Source organism: Pelobates fuscus, chromosome 3 (assembly GCF_036172605.1).
Source record: "Pelobates fuscus isolate aPelFus1 chromosome 3, aPelFus1.pri, whole genome shotgun sequence".
Taxonomy (NCBI): Eukaryota; Metazoa; Chordata; class Amphibia; order Anura; family Pelobatidae; genus Pelobates; species Pelobates fuscus.
In genome coordinates, this window is record NC_086319.1 from 113,869,634 (window position 1) to 113,882,946 (window position 13,313).

The 13,313-nt window shown below is 42.3% G+C and overlaps 1 long non-coding RNA gene across 3 annotated transcripts in view; it reads left to right on the forward strand.

Annotated features, from left to right (window-relative positions):
* LOC134600875 (uncharacterized) overlaps positions 1 to 11,410 on the forward strand; it is a 28,884-nt gene extending 17,474 nt beyond the window's left edge. Inside the window, exons 2-4 of one of the 3 annotated variants that reach the window (XR_010090375.1) lie at positions 8,536 to 8,977; positions 9,898 to 10,079; positions 10,113 to 10,432. This is a non-coding gene — a long non-coding RNA (uncharacterized LOC134600875). Of the gene's footprint in view, positions 1 to 8,484; positions 8,978 to 9,897; positions 10,080 to 10,112; positions 10,433 to 11,173 lie in introns of those variants that run through there. The other 2 variants (XR_010090374.1, XR_010090373.1) reach the window with 2 other exon arrangements.
* Positions 11,411 to 13,313: the final 1,903 nt, after the last annotated feature.

The window sequence follows — 13,313 nt, forward strand, 5'->3', positions numbered from 1 at the left end:
ATTATTGTTAGAATTACAAACTGATTATAAGTTATCTCATGATTTAATATGTAAATGGGCCTTTTGAAACTAATCAAGAAATGTTTCCCAATCCCGATACCCAGCTATTTACTTACAAATGCAGGGTTTTATAAGTCACTAATGCTGTCAACGTGAGGGGATGGCCCTCACTCAGAGTTTCCCCAGATGTGCTTTTTTCCTCAAATATGAGTTTTTGCCACTGGGTTTTTTGACCTGGCCCCAGATCACCGGGTGGAATGGTAATCCAGGACCCTGGTCCAAAGAGGGGATGGATCTTATTCCCGTTTTGACTATACGAGCTTACATTTTGAATTGTAATAATAATAATATTCCCGTTGTTGGGAATAACACTTTGCCTTCACAAATACACTTTGCCTATATTGACCCAAGACTCAAGATACAGATAACATGATGTACACTTAAAAGATCAGCAGATAATTGAAAAAGCTGAAATCAACAGCTCGAACTCCTCTTTAAGGGAAAACCTATGGCACAGAGCAAATGGGGGAAATCGAGGTGAAGAAATAATGAAAGTCCCGCAGACGTGATTAGCACGTCTGAATATACCTCCTCTTGTTTCTCTGCCGCAGGCCTCCCATGGATATTTACCGTAAGATAGATCATGATATGATCTAAGAGGGGAACTGTAGATGCAAATATCCATTTTGATATCTATCCTAGCTGTCCATATAAGAGTTAATTTGAACAAAGAATGAATTTGGCATTTCATCTTTATTTCTCGGAAAAAGGATTTGTATAAAATCCTTTTTGCTGGAAAAATACTGATTTCGAAATGTTCTTGTTAATTGTCCAATATATCGGTATTTGTAAATATCTGGTTTTAATCAAATATGTGATACGTTATATGACGAAAGATTATAACTAGAAACAGCTGTTTATAACTTGTGAAAAACAAATGATGTCACTAATGCTCATGGCCCCCACCGACATGAAAATGGGGTATAAATGCATATGACTATATAATAAACTTTGAATTGGTTATAGAACACATCTCTTGTCTTCTTGACTGATTCCCGGGATCCTGTCTATCACAGAGGGTGTGGCTCTAGCAAAATATCCATCTAACTAAGAGAGTTTCGTGTATAGCTGAATTAACCCCAACAATAACATCATCTATATTCAATGCAGGCAACTTTGATGTGAACACACCTGCATTGAAAACTAATATTACCTACACAGGCTTTTTGACGTAAACAATGTCTTTTCAGAAAAAATGCTGTGTTTACATTACAGCCTAGGAAAAGATGCTGATTGGTCAGGGCTGTATTTGGCTTGTGCTGGCTCTGCCCCTGATCTGCCTATTTGACAATCTCAGCAAATCCAATGCTTTTCAATGGGAAAGCATTGTGATTGGCTAAGAACACAGCTTCTGATGATGTCAGCTAAGAAGGCAGATCAGGGCAGAACCAGCAGCAGACTGGAATAAAGGTAAGTTTTTACTATATTTAGGGGGTAAAGGTGGGCCAGGGGGGCTAGATGGTGTTTTTTTAACAGTATAATGTCAGGCAGACAGGTGGGTCACTGACCTACATAGCTTGTACAATGTCAGTTTGTGTTTGTCTTTCTGTGGGTGTTTAATATTAGTTTATGTATTTGTCCGAGTATAAAGGCAGTATGATCATTTTTCTCATCTATAGCCCCCGCCATCTACAACCCCCTCTTAATACATACAAATAGTGACCAGACATGCCTTCAGTGCACACCAGATTACCATGCAGTGTGTAGTCGAAGCATTCAGGTTTCCTTTGTGTCAGTGTGCTTATTTACAACTAAAACTTTTTTAAAAGGTGCGTTGTGTCTTTAAGACAAAGAGTGTGGGAGCGGGGCTTGACCGCCATTCTAAGCAGACACATGGCTGGTGAGCTCTCTTTATTATACTGCCAAAATCGATCAAAAGACTAATCGACCTGAAATGTGTTCTGGGGGTGCAGGGAGGATACTGGATCCCATCTGAGTGCCCTGCAGGGCCGGAGAAACCGACATGTTATATTTGCAGCCTAGCAAGACCTGATTGGGGAGGCTGACCTCCCTGTCCGAAATCAAGCAGACCGAGCTGTCGCCTGAGCCCGTGTCCTCCCCTCTGGACCTGTTGGGGGCATCCCGGCCCCAATGCTCCGATACTCAAGAAGCGGCACGCGCTGCATACCTAAAATGGTGGAAGCAGCTACCAAGAGGGACCCTGGGAGCAGCGCAGACCACAAACAGCTGAGGAGTAAATATATCTTGTACTGTATATGTCTACTTTAGTTTACTGATATTCTCACCTAGCTGAACTTACTAATTTTACACATATGTGCCTAGCCTGAATATGTTAAAACATAAAAGTTGGTGCTGCACTCTCACAATGTCATATGTTTATTCTACTGTTGATGTTGCACCTGCCTTGACCGTTCGGGCATTGCAGGCTTCATTGTAACTCTCTATATGCACTACAAAAATAAAGAATAATATTTTTTTAAAAAAGAGTGTTACTTAATTTTTTTTTTTTTAAATCACAATTTAAGTGATAATAAAAACTTCTATTGAATTGCAATGCAAAAACTGTACTGTGCAATAATCTCCTATAACACAATCTGTGCAAAAATATGATACATTAATATGATACATCAATATGTTCTTATTGCACATATTTAAAAAAAAAAAATGTAGACATTGGTTAGCGCCTGATTTACTCGTTTTCTGGTGTACATAAGACCAGTTAATTGCCAACTTTGTGTGTCACTTTCTCCCACCCAGCTATTATGTGTGTCTCTTTCTCCCCCAGCTGCTTTGAGCGTCTCTTCCTCTCCCAGACCCTTTTTGTTGTCTGTGTATCTCTCCCCCCCCCCCCCCCCCGAGGCCCTCTGTGTGTCTTTTTGCCCTCAGCTGCCATACCTCTTTGTCACCCCTCCTGACCCTTTGTGGTCTCTCCCCCCATCCCTTTGTGGTATCTCTCCCCCCCCCCCCCCCCGGTCCTGTCGCCTTGGTATTCAAGGGTAGCGAGGGGCTGTGATCTTCTGACTCTTCTTGATCTGCTCCCACGTACGCCCTGCAACGATAACGAGAGCTAGGACAAGACATCACTCCCTATCAAAAATAGAAAAGAGGGTGCTACTAAAATCACAGGGTGCTAACCGAGTATGGGTCAGCATAGCCCATAGAATAAGTTTCAACCTGTACTCGATAAAGACCTTGTTACAGGTCGAAACGTTGCGGATCCATTAAAACTGCTTTAAACGTATCAGAGTGAGTGCCTGAGATTTTTTCTTTGATGACATCACTCCCTGACATCACTAAACCAAGGCAAGGGAGTGGGGAAAGAAGAGCTTGAAGATTATCACAGCAGTCCCACTGGACCCCAGGGAAAGTATCTATTCCAGCTATCCCTAAGGTAGGAAGCCTGAGTAAAATAGAAAAAATAATAATGATTTGCAAGTGTGTGAGGAAATGTGTGTGAGTGTGTCAATATAACTTTTTATAATGTGGTTAGGTGTCTATCCCCGTTCTTTTCAATTGTATATTATGATGCCAGCCTTTTTTGTTCTAGTTTTTACCTTTGTTGTTTCATTAAAAGTTTTTAAAAATATTCCTTTTTTTTTTCTTTTTTTAAATAGATGCAATAAAATGTCTCTCTTTCTTTTCCCTTAGTAAGCTTTTAGGTAAAAGTGCTCTCTTATTTCTTGTTTTATGCTTGAGACTTTTTACGTTTTTTACAGGATATGTAACTTAGGTGATACATAATAATACGTTTTGATTATTTTTTATGTAATTTATATTGCTTATTATTATTCTTTAAAAAAAATGTTCTTAGCTTTTAAAGAGAATTTACGCTTTGTGTTATTTGTGTTATTTAGGCAATATGCCACTACTAAGATCTAGGTATGTTAAAGGGACACTATAGTCACCAGAACTACTACAGCTTATTGTATTTGTTCTGGGGAGTAGAATCATTACCTTCAGGCTTTTTGTGGTAAACATTGTCTTTTAAGAGAAAATGCAGTGTTTACATTACAGCCTAGTGATAACTTCACTGGTCACTCCTCGGATGGTTGTTAGAGATCCTTCCTGGGTCATGGCTGCCTAAAATGCATTCAAACATTCAGTGTCTCCAGCCGCTGCATGCAGACACTGAACTGTATTCATAGAGATTCATTGATTCATTGAGGGACTCAGGGTGGCTAGAGGGTCAGGAATACAGCTAAACAAATCTAGTGATTTATGCAAGGAAAGACTTTACCAATGTCCAATGATTACGTTTGTTGAAACAAACCCACCCAGGTGGGCGGACGTTAAATGCAGACTGGCAGGAGATGAGGAAGCTGATAGGCGAAACGTGTCATCATGCACTCCCACGTCACGTTACTTCGTCACGTGGTCCGGACTCTTACCCTGCTTCCCGGAAGTGGCCGTGTGAGAGATCTGGAAGAGCTGAAGTTTTGCAGCTGGTAGCAAACTGAATGGTGAAAAGACTGTACACAGCACACATTCGAAAGACGAATGGGGACGTTCTTTTAAAGTGTTATGTGAATAAATATTTGCGTTCTCTCCTGCATTATCTACCCAATTTGTGGTCTACATGTGCTGAAAGTTAGAGCAGGCTCATCTGCTCTCTATTTGTGAGTACTTCTTTATATTTTACACCTATAATATTTTTTAAAAAGATCACACTATGTTTTTTTTCTGTATTTTTTTTTCCGAATACTAGCTCGGATGATACAGAGCTGCCTGCAATTTTAACAACATATTGTTGTAAATGTTTTATACAACTTTCTCATTGGAAGCACTTTTGCAAAGGAGTGCACATCACGTATGGTTCTATGCCCAAAACCATTCCAGAGAATAAGGCTGTGCGGTCGGTCTACTTCAGGAGTTCAAAGTACGATAAAAATACCCAACGTAGAGAGTTCGTATGGCACTTAGTCTATGGCAAACACGGCCCCTACAAGAACCAGTGGCGAGGTTACTTTCACCACATATCTTCCCTCCCAAGGGGAGACTAACCAGGTACCTGACCTCCTGTTAGTCGAGTAGCCCACCCATAAGCAAATACTGGATCTGGTGACTTCTGTAGCCCATCTCTGTCCTGTATGTCCCCAGCGGTCAAGTGGGCATCTGGTACTCCTGGTCTCCCATGTACTCCCAGGCATAAAGTTGTAGGTACTTGGGGGGCAGAGGCCATTGGCGTTCTGCCCTGTAGCCAGCTACAGCTGGGTAAGTCAGGGGGTCGTCCGGTCTTGGACTGAGGACAAGGGGAGGGCAGCGGCCAACTGCTCTCTGCCCTGGTACCAGCGCTTCCACTGGGATGGGGTCAGCGGATACTACCCCCAGGACCCGGTTAGGAATCTGCTGTGGAGAGGAGGGATCGCATACCTCCTGCTGGTATTCCTGCGGGGTTGGTTGGGGATCTGGACCGGCCATCCAGCATCCCTGTAGGATTGGTACAGGGACCGCGGTCCCATCCACACCATTGGGGTCAGGGGTGCTGTCCCCCTGTAACTGGGAAGAGGGACCGGCTGTCTCCTCTTCCGGCCAAGTGTTGCTGCAACCTCCAGAGAAACTCCTCCTCACATGGGGACGCTACACGGCTGCTAGCTCGTTCCATTCTCCCGAGTTCCTTTGTAGACAGGGGCGCTGCACGAGTGCTAGTGTTTCCCTGAATTTGTAAAATCCACCCGGTGTCTCCAGGGTGCTTCTCCTTGCACTAAGAAACTATCTCACTGCTGCTACCAGATATGACGGACCCCCTCCGCCAATCACTGCTTCCTAGTACCTCCGAGTACTTCCAAGCACTCCACCAGGCACCATCAGCACCGTTGTCCCCACTCCCAGTGTTACAGCTTGGCTGGTGTCTCGCTGTCCTCCACCCACCCTGGACCCAAGACCAGGATCCAGCTTGCAGTGGGTAGAGCCCTCCTCCAAAAGAGTTTAGCAATATGCTCTTAAAAGAGCAAGTGATTATAATCCCAGGGGAGTATAGTGATATAGCATTCCCCAGGGTAGATACAGCCGTTTCCCCCACACATGAGACAAGGCTCTATGTTGAGGGTAAGCAGGAACAGATTTTAATGGTGCCACGCTTGGCCTTATATGACAATCCCCATGCAAGGGGTACGCCCACATGGACCTTGTTGGGGACTCCAACACAAAGTCACAGACCAATCATAACAGTGTTTCAACACATGATACTCCCATAACAAACATACAATCCCTCCCCTCTGCCTGAGAGATAATTGAGTCAGATACTGTATTAACTCAATTATCTTCAGGCAGAAAACATTTTTTTTTTAAAAACCCAAAAGTACCCCAAAACACATAAAATACCCACAATTGTCACATCCCCTGATAGCCCTGATCTGCGTGACTAACCTATCCAAAAATTACCCAGATTAGTTCAGAGGTTTTAGAAATTTTATGAAAGTCACATTTTGACCTACCGCACGCGTGGTTCCATGCCCAAAACAGTTCCAGAGAATTAGGCTGTGCGGTCGGTCTACTTCGGGGATTTGAAGTGCAATAAAAATACCGAACGTAGAGAGTTCGTATGGCACTTAGTCTATGTCTCTCCTTCTGGATTTGTTCTTACCGAACGCCATTAGACTCCCGTTCGATTAGCCGAACATCCATGGATGGTAAATGGTTAGCTGTGTTCGTGCCCTAGAGTGTCCTATTTGAGTTCCATGAATTCGACGACCAAACACCGCTCATTGTACTCGCGGTTCAAGATGGCCGCCGCCACGCGTTCGAATGCCGCTTCAAACCATTTAGACCATTTAGGAGTTTGAAGTGCCGTTTCGAGAGTTCGAAGTGTTCCTGGTATAAGTTTTATCATAGGGGCCATAGTCACAGGGTAGGAGGCTGGCAAACAGGCCCCTCCAAGAACAAGTGGCGAGGTTACTTTTGCCACAGCCGGTATCCAGTACAGGTGGGGGACACCACAGGCTCTGATGGTGGAGCGAAACAGACTCGCCTTAATATCTAAGCAGACAGTTTCCTGCAATCTCTGGCACTGGCTGCTATCACCACTTCCAGGTACAACCGACCTTCACGCCTGCAAGCTCATCAGTCCCGGGCTGAAACACCTAGGAGAACAGGCTTCTTAAGAGAGTCCCATTGTACAGATTTCTAGTCTACAGTTACATATGTTCTATGTAACAGTTTATCTCTGCATTTGTTTTACGTTGTTTTACGTTCTGTTTTGGTTTTTGCTTTACTGCTAATATGTCCCCCTGGACACCTAGACCTCTATGGGCTTTAAAAAATCCAGTGCAATGCGATATACTCTCTAGTAACTCCCCATGCACTCATTCCTCCCCCCGCCTCCCCCCTTTGAGATTCTGGGTTATGGATCTTCTTGGGCTAACATACGCTCTTGCTCACACTACGGGCAACACAGCCTAATCATGCAAGTTGGTAATCTACTTATACTATACTGTCCTGCAAAAGGCACTCTGTAAGTCCCTTGCTAGGCTTATGCAGACCTGTAAATCTGAGCAGTAAGTGACCCCCTCTTTGATCAGGGACACGCGCTACCTTACTTTATATTGCGGTCAGTGGTCTACTTATGGTCTACTTATTTCTTCCTGTGTCATAGTTAAGTTAGGATAAGTATATGCTCGTGGACAGCCTACTCCTTCACACCACTAGTAACTTTTCTAGAAATAACAAAATATAGGTGCACATACTTGACAAATACAATAGCTTCTTTCTTTTATGCGTATATTACTTAATGAAGATACAAAACAATATGCCTACTATATAGCACACTAGAGAAACACCCCCCCCAAAAAAAGTGTACCTCACACACACTATACAAAATACGTGCAAAAAACTTGTATATAACCCCAAGGGTAGTATACACTAGTAGAGGGTGGTACAGAACAATACAACCTGGATATGGTTGATAATGAACGTGCGGTCTACAAAATGACAAAATACAAAATATGGTGAAGTATGTGGGATAACCATCTATTTCTACTGCTATCCAGTTCCATTTATACATCCGGTCTCTGGTTTGGACAGTACCCCTGAGAGGGTGACAGGCGTGATCATTACTTCTTTTTTGTAAGTTTTCCACCACGTGCGCTACTTATCTTGTTCTTACATACTTCACCATATTTTGTATTTTGTCATTTTGTAGACCGCACGTTCATTATCAGCCATATCCAGGATGTATTGTTCTGTACCACCCTCTACTAGTGTATACTACCCTTGGGGTTATATACACGTTTTTTGCACTTATTTTACTTATTGTCTAATTGCGATGTAATCATACACCTGAAAAAATAAAGAATTTAAAAAAACAAACAAAAAAACATGACAGTTGTCTTGTACATAGATCAGACACCATCAAATATGTAGATAGCGAGATCTGCTTCAAGTTTTTAATATATATGCTGTGCAATTATATTTTACTTTCAGCATTTTATTATCAAAGGAGGATTGATACACCTTTCCAGATGTCATTTTTAGCATGTAGTTGTTTGATTGCCTGATATGTTTTTTCTTCTTTTGCAGGAAAGTTCATCGTGGAGATCCTGACTGCTTCCTAGCAGAACTCTCGACACCAAACTCTGTTTTTGTGAAAAACTTCAAAAAAAAGAAACAAGTTGGCAAACTCTACAATGCACCATTTTCAAAGAGGGGTGTGCTTTCCTTTAAGAAAATTTACCAACTAGGCACATTCATTGTCTTAAGCTTCACTCACAAATGTATTTATTGGTTTCCATATGCTGTGAAGAAGCAATTCAAGAACTTGCTGTCTGATTCTGAATAAATACAACAGGCATTGTACTGACCATTTGTTCATTTTTGTTTCGGCTTTCTTATGACTTGAAAATTCTGTGGAATAATAAGCTAAGGAAAAGTGATGGTCACTGTTAAAACACTTTCAAGCAACCTCCTTACTTAGAGGGCTCTTCTGTTATACATCTGTCGGAGAACGTTAGTGACTCTGCAGGTAAATTACGATATGTATCATGCCATGCTAGTGGCGTTTACTTTGCTTGCTTTGTAAAATTTTGTGGAACAAATGACTTATATTTAGTAGTTCTTTTCTGTTTCAAAGTTATCTTCTTAGGTAGCTTAATATCTAGTTTATATTACGGATGTTTCTCATGAGAACCACCATCAGTCATTTTAAGCTCAGTACAATGTAAAATCATTTATTTACATTGCCTTGTTCCATTATTTTCAAATTGTACAGCATTCCTTTGCATTTTTCAATTAGTTTTTTTCCCACTAATATTTGTGCATTTACATACTTACCAATATTTCATGGCCACCGCTGGAGACAAAAGTGTGCAGGGGAGAGCAGGTGTCCAAGGGACTTGCTGGAGTTCAAAGGGGGGCGGCCTACCTACCATAGAGGGTGGGACTGCTTACCAAAAGGGGTTTCCCATCTGGCAAAGGAGACAGATCTGCCCCTAAAGCACTCCATGCATGGCCCTAGAGCCCAGTCCCCTCCTCTATTTTAAAATCTGACAGATTTCAAAATGCAGGACAGTTTTACCAGGATCTTAATTTGCTGAGACAGTACCCTAAAATGCAGGACGGTCCTGGCAAATTTGTGACTGTTGGCACCTATGCATATATTCCATCTCTTTACTTCTTTCTGAAAGTTATTCAATCTCTTTTTTGTTTTTTTTCCCTTGTTTCTCTCTCTTCTTGTCACCAATATACTAACAGTCCTGGTATCTGTGAAACAATATATCTGCACAAACAAGAGCAGTACTAACGATGAATCAACACATTAAATGTAAAAAACAGGAATAGTGGATAAAATTGCATATTCTGATTCCAAAATCTTTAATATCTTCATTTGAAATAATTTAATTAGAAAACGTTTTACTTTATTGAATTATATTTATTAACTTTCAGGTCATGTTCGGGACACACTGATCCATGAAGTCTGTCATGCAACTGCTTGGTTAATTCAAAGGGCCACAGCCCAGCCAAGCTACGTGCCATCACAATTATAAAATACATTTAAAATTCACCTATCAATCGGTTACTGCAAAAAATTGTTTGGTGCATTTTTGTTTGATTTACATTATTGCTTTGTTGATGGAAGCCGACATGTCCAGCTAGGAAAGAAAGCTCAAGTGAAAGGCTTGTACATTTTCAAAGAATATACACAACAAAGATCAAAGCAGAGTTCTGCTGAATTATTTCCTGCCTATTTACTAGCATACATGCAAAGCTCATTTATAGACTTTATGTAGGTTGTTATGATAAGCATGCGCATAGTACCAACATGTTCCGCAGCGCTTTGCAATTATAGACAGGGGATATTAGACAGCAAGTAATTGACATAAACAATTTTTAAGAGACACTGTAGGCACCCAGACCACTTTAGCTCATTGCAGTAGTCTGGGTGCAGTGTTTCATCAACCTAAACCCTGAGCATGTAATTATATATTGTATATAGCGCCAGCATATTTCGTAGCTCTTTACAATTACAATATTATCACAGGGGGAGATTTAACAATAAATAAAACAATTAAAAAAACTTACAGGAACGATAGGTTGCAGAGGACTCTGCCGAAACCGGCTTACAGTCTTTAGGTATAAAACACAATAGGACAGGGTTAACTCCTCTAGTGGCTGTCTATAAGACAGGCACCAGACTGACTTCTGGGCTCGAAGGCGTCACTGGAATCCCCATACTAAAGCATTGAAAAATTCTTTCCTATGGGGAAATCCTAATGCAAGTTGTCATTGCTGCGCATGCACATTAGGTTTTCGGTGGGGTAGGGGTGTGGGCGTACCCAGGTAAGTGACAGAGGGGTTATTAACCCTTTTTGGACCATGGGTGGAGAGAGGGCATGACAGAGGGGAAAGCTGCAGTGCCAGGAAAGCAAGTTTCTTTTCCTGACTATAGTTTTCCTTTAATAGAAGCAAGAGGTGATCAATGCCCTGCTCAAACGGGCTTACAATCTATGAGGAATTGAGGTAGGCAGATATGTATTGTTAGATAGTAAAAACAAAGAGAATGTTACCTGGGCCTTAATCCCTTTGTACATTTAAACAAAATGGAGGCTCTTTAGTTTTATTCCAATGACCATTTCAATATAAGCTCACCTGCCACGTCAAGGCAAACTCCAAAAGGTGAGACCTACACTAGCCATTACCTTTCTTCTGCCTTTCATTGTAGGACCAGCCGTTGTTCAAAGTCACTAGATACAGAGAAGTTTGACATGTCTTGGGGAAATTGTCTTGCTGGAATCTCCTTGAAGAGAAAGATATGCTCCCAGCAGTGCCATGGAACAACTAACCATCTCAGTCCAGATGTCACCTGTAAACCTACAAACTGCAGAATTATTATAATTTGTTTCTATTTTGTGTTACTATGCAGCCCCAACTCCCTCCCTAGAGAAATCACACATACAAACTCACATATATACACAATAATATAATTAGATATTCATAGTCACACATAATTACATTCATATACATATATACACTTATATACACACACACATATACAATGACTCAATACACAAACATTAATTCATGCACACAGATTCAGACCCATATACCCACACAAACTCATAGAAACACACAAAGTGTGTTATATAAGACTCGTATAGATAGACACACACATAAATGTACAAACAGACATACATATACACACAGGCTCATTTATTATTATATCTTCAATAAAATTGCTCAAATGAAACTGTTATATAAAATAAAAATTGCATACCTAAATTATAATGTAGTCCACTTCATTAATACTCCGTATGCTCTTCATGCTCCTGGCTAGGAGCTCAGGCTGATGCCAGAGTGCAGTGGTGTTGGGGGAGCTGAAAAGTGGTGAAAAGTACCCAATGTTGCAGCAGTACCTGTTACCATATGTGGTCTCAGGGTGCCAGCCAGGGGCAAATGCAGAACCGAATCTCGGGAGGGGCACTTGGTTATTATTTACAGGCACAATCCAGGTGCAATGACCACTGCAGCTCTCTGTAGTGGTTATGGTTCCAGTAGTGCTGTGGTGCCCTCCCAGAATAAGAAGTCAAACCGTTTAAGAACCGTTTGACAACTTACCTGGGATCTGCCGGTATAGGGCCTGTAGCAGGGGATAGGGGCTGTAATGTGTGTGAGGGGTGCAATGTGTTTGTGTGAGGAGTGCAGTGTGCGGGTGTCAGGGGTGCAGTGTGTGTGTGGGGGACAGTCAGGGCCGGTGCAAGGACTTCTGCCACCCTAGGCAAAGATCCATTTTGCTGCCCCCTCATGTCACACACTGGCAGACATACACACACACACACACAGACAGACACTCACTGAGAAACATACACTCACTCACTGACAGACAGATAGACACTCACTGACATACATACACACACTCACTGCCTCTCCGTGAGAGGCAGCCGGAGAGCCATATGACCAAATCCTGGCCCCCTGTGAAAGGGCTCCTCTCGGCGCCCCCAGCACCGGGGCCGATCCTAAGGCGCCCGAAGGTGGATCGGCCCCAGCGCTGGGGGCGGCTCAAGAGCCACTCGCCCAGTGCTGCGGCCCCAGACGGGCAGGCAGCCCACCAGGAAATTTCCCAGTGGGCTGCTTGGATTAAGAAGCTATTTAGATCCCACCAATCAGAGTGCTCTTTGCCATTTTACACAGCGTGGGGAAATTCCAAATAACAAATAACTTTCCCACGCTGTGGGAAATTGAATTGGAGTTTCATTCATTCAAATGAAATTCCGATACGAACAAAGTCCCGAATTGAGTTCTAAAACAAACGAACATACTGTTCTCATTCAGTTAGAACGCAATCAGCAGTTTCGTCTAAAATGACAGGAAGCATCGCGAGATCACAGAGGAAAGGTAAGAATTATGGGAAAATTGCTCTGACCAGCGGAAATGAAGCACACTTTGCTCCTCCGCTGGTCAAAGCTGGTCAAGCGGAGGAAACCTCCACAAGGCAAAGAGTCCCTACTTTATCTTATGATTTTAAAGAAAACTAAAGAAGACAGGAAGAAAAGAAGAACAGATCCTGAGAAAGGGGGAGAAGATGAAAGGTAAGTTTGGCATGACTGTGCCGCTTTAATTGTGTGCTGGAGGCTACTTGCACCCCCAGCACACGAGAAATTGGCAACTCAGAAATTGGGCACTGCATGCGGCTGAGCTGACAGACATTTAAATCTTCCCTTTGCAAGCAGAGCATCTATGAGAAGCCTGTGATTGGACTGCAGGCTTTCCTTGTGAGCTTTACCTGGTGCTGGATTAATTGTAAGTAAAGCCCTTCTTTTTTGTTTTGTTTTTTAAATACAGATTTTACTGCAATCAGAGTGGAG